The following is a 3,541-nucleotide window of genomic DNA, read 5'->3' as shown; positions in this document are numbered from 1 at the left end:
TTCCCTGCCTCAACTGTGCAGCCTGTTCGAATGTGATCAGGTCAGACAATATCACTCACCCTAGGACAGGCAAGTCTTTTCCGATACGTGGCTATTATACGTGCGATTCAAACTTCGTGGTTTATTTGGTGAAATGCCCATGTGGCCTCCTCTATGTAGGGGAAACAACCCAACACGTCAAAGACAATATTGCCAGCCATAAGTCAACGATTAGATGTCAAAAAAACTGGTTACCCCTGCCTGAGCACTTTACTAAATACCGACACTCAGTTGCACAGTTGAAATACCAGGTAATTGAGCATGTACCCCGTCCGAGGAGGGGTGGTGACCATATCAAATTATTAAGAGAGAGGGAAACATACTGGATATATAAGCTTGACACTCTGACCCCTAGAGGGCTGAATAGAGAAATAGACTGGCTTATATAATGACTAACAACCTTTTTCTGTTATTTTTGCAGACTCGTTAGTACACTTTAACCCTAGGTGAGTTTGCTCCGCCCACTGGACTCTGTCTTAGATTGAGATATTTGCCCCTGTGTGTGTGTATATATGTATATATATATAATTTTTTGTGTATATATATATATATATATACACTCACTGGCCACTTTATTAGGCACACCATGCTAGTAAGGGGTTGGACCCCCTTTTGCCTTCAGAACTGCCTCAATTCTTCGTGGCAGAGATTCAACAAGGTGCTGGAAGCATTCCTCAGAGATTTTGGACCATATTGACATGATGGCATCACACAGTTGGCGCAGATTTGTCGGCTGCACATCCCTGATGCGAATCTCCCGTTCCACCACATCCCAAAGATGCTCTATTGGATTGAGATCTGGTGACTGAGGAGGCCATTTGAGTACAGTAAACTCATTGTCATGTTCAAGAAACCAATCTGAGATGATTCGAGCTTTATGACATGGCGCATTTTCCTGCTGAAAGTAGACATCAGATGTTGGGTACATTGTGGTCATAAAGGGATGGACATGGTCAGCAACAATACTCAGGTAGGCTGTGGCGTTGCAACGATGCTCAATTGGTACCAAGGGGCCCAAAGAGTGCCCAGAAAAAATTCCCCACACCATGACACCACCACCACCAGCCTGAACCGTTGATACAAGGCAGGATGGATCCATGCTTTCATGTTGTTTACGCCAAATTCTGACCCTACCATCCGAATGTCGCAGCAGAAATCGAGACTCATCAGACCAGGCAACGTTTTTCCAATCTTCTACTGTCCAATTTCGATTTGCTTGTGCAAATTGTAGCCTCAGTTTCCTGTTCTTAGCTGAGAGGAGTGGTACCCAGTGTGGTCTTCTGCTGCTGTAGCCCATCTGCCTCAAAGTTCGACGCACTGTGCGTTCAGAGATGCTCTTCTGCCTACCTTGGTTGTAACGAGTGGCAATTTGAGTCACTGTTGCCTTTCTATCAGCTCGAACCAGTCTGCCCATTCTCCTCTGACCTCTGGCATCAACATGGCATTTCCGGCCACAGAACTGCCGCTCACTGGATTTTTTTTCTTTTTCGGACCATTCTCTGTAAACCCTAGAGATGGTTGTGCGTGAAAATCCCAGTAGATCAGCAGTTTCTGAAATTCTCAGACCAGCCCTTCTGGCACCAACAATCATGCCACGTTCAAAGGCACTCAAATCACCTTTCTTCCCCATACTGATGCTCGGTTTGAACTGCAGGAGATTGTCTTGACCATGTCTACATGCCTAAATGCACTGAGTTGCCGCCATGTGATTGGCTGATTAGAAATTAAGTCTTAACACACAGTTGGACAGGTGTACCTAATAAAGTGGCCAGTGAGTGTATATTGATACACTTATGTCTACATGTCCATACATAAGGTATTTTACATGAGTTAACAATGTTTTGCTGATTTTTCATTATTTTCCATCTACCTCTTTTTATTTTATTTTTATTTTTACTTTATATTTTTTTTTTTTTTTTTTTTTTTTTTTACTATTATTTTTATTTTCTTCCCTCTTTTTACTTATTTTTCTACGGTTTTCTTTTTTAGGATTCACTATTTGTCTAGATGTCCTAACCATAATTATGCAATTTTTACTAATTATCTGTTCTTGATCAATAGTACATTTACCTAGTCTGTATCCTATGTAATCCATACATAATGACAACATTATACCGCTTTCCTTCTGATAGGATGAAAAAAATCGCTATTTTCCCTATCACCAGGGCAACCGCTGTATGTGTACAGCTTAATAGTATAGTCCTTAGACATGCGCAGTGCTCCTATTGGGACAGCGCGACGTCACTTCTGGTTCAGAGGTTCACTTCCGGTCTGACGCTACCACCCGGTCCCTATTTAAATACCACTTCACCCTGATTGTATTAGCATGACGCCACTGCAGCTAGGCGTGGGAGCGCCGCTATCTAGCACCACTGCACCAGGTACTGTACACATGGCCATCTTTAGTGGCACTATTCAGGGACGCTTTTTTAACTGACTATCATCTGAGAGTATGCACACCAGCACATACTATTTAGATACAGCAACCTTTTCATGCAAAGTATACTGCGATATATGGTACTATCTAGGGACGCCTATGTAACCAACAGTCATGTCGTATAGCATATATATACCATTTAAAAACTACATACAACTATGCCTGCTCCGTGCACAGTATATTGCGGTATTACGGACATCCTGAACACTATATTATCTGTCATAAGGAACACATCCACCTTTATATAACAGCAAAACATTATATTCCCCTTGTGTAGATGGCCTGCTTTATGACCTTATAGAGACATCATGGTGTCTACACATATGAATCTACTAACTACGATTTTGACAATTCCTTTCAGCCATCTTTCTTGGGCTATTCTCTTGGGAGTTCTGTTCTTCCTTATTCAAAGATCCGAATTTCAATTCAGGTAATCACCTTTTCTCCTATTGTACCTAAGATGGAGTTGGTTCACTGAACCTTCTTTGCTTGAATGTTCTACATGTATCATATTGTATATTTGTATATGCTCTGTATATATTGTTTTACTATTGTTGTTTATTGGGATTATTTTTGTTTTTTTGTATGGTGTTGTAATTCTCTTGTGTTTATTTTCTCATTTTCTGATGTATCTCTCTTTATTTACAGCGATAAAAGTGATAAAGGCTCGGATTGAGCCGAAACGTCGTACTAAATTATATCGCTTCTACTTCGTGCTATATATACTTGTTTGGCTCCCACATGTTTTGTATATAATAAAAATAAGCACTTATTTGCATAAAAAAACCCCTCTGAGTGTGCGGTGAATTATATTATCATTGACGAGCTTTTGCTGATAGACGAGGAGGAGGAGGAGGGTCGAACGCCTACCGCCAACTGTTTCCTATACCGTGGGCTAGGCAGCACTGTGCCATCACAGCTGTCCCCTGTGGACCCTGCATCCACCACATTAACCCAGTGCGCAGTGATGGACACGTAACGGCCCTGGCCATGCCTACTGGACCATGCTTCAGTTGTGAGGTGCAACTTTCCACTCACTGATTGCTTGAGTGCATGGACAATGCG

General features: G+C 41.9%; 1 long non-coding RNA gene across 1 annotated transcript; it reads left to right on the top strand.

Moving 5' to 3' along the window:
- The first annotated feature begins 202 nt into the window (after positions 1-202).
- On the top strand, positions 203-3,272 carry LOC141098300 (uncharacterized). The gene is made up of 3 exons (XR_012234204.1): positions 203-485; positions 2,838-2,906; positions 3,125-3,272. It is a non-coding gene; the product is annotated as an uncharacterized lncRNA (long non-coding RNA).
- The last annotated feature ends 269 nt before the right edge of the window (positions 3,273-3,541 follow it).

The sequence above is a fragment of the Dendrobates tinctorius genome, unplaced genomic scaffold, assembly GCF_039654945.1.
Source record: "Dendrobates tinctorius isolate UK_male_01 unplaced genomic scaffold, ASM3965494v1 ptg000089l, whole genome shotgun sequence".
NCBI lineage: Eukaryota > Metazoa > Chordata > Amphibia > Anura > Dendrobatidae > Dendrobates > Dendrobates tinctorius.
Note: the sequence above shows the minus strand (reverse complement) of the source record. Positions and strands in the feature narration are given on the sequence as shown.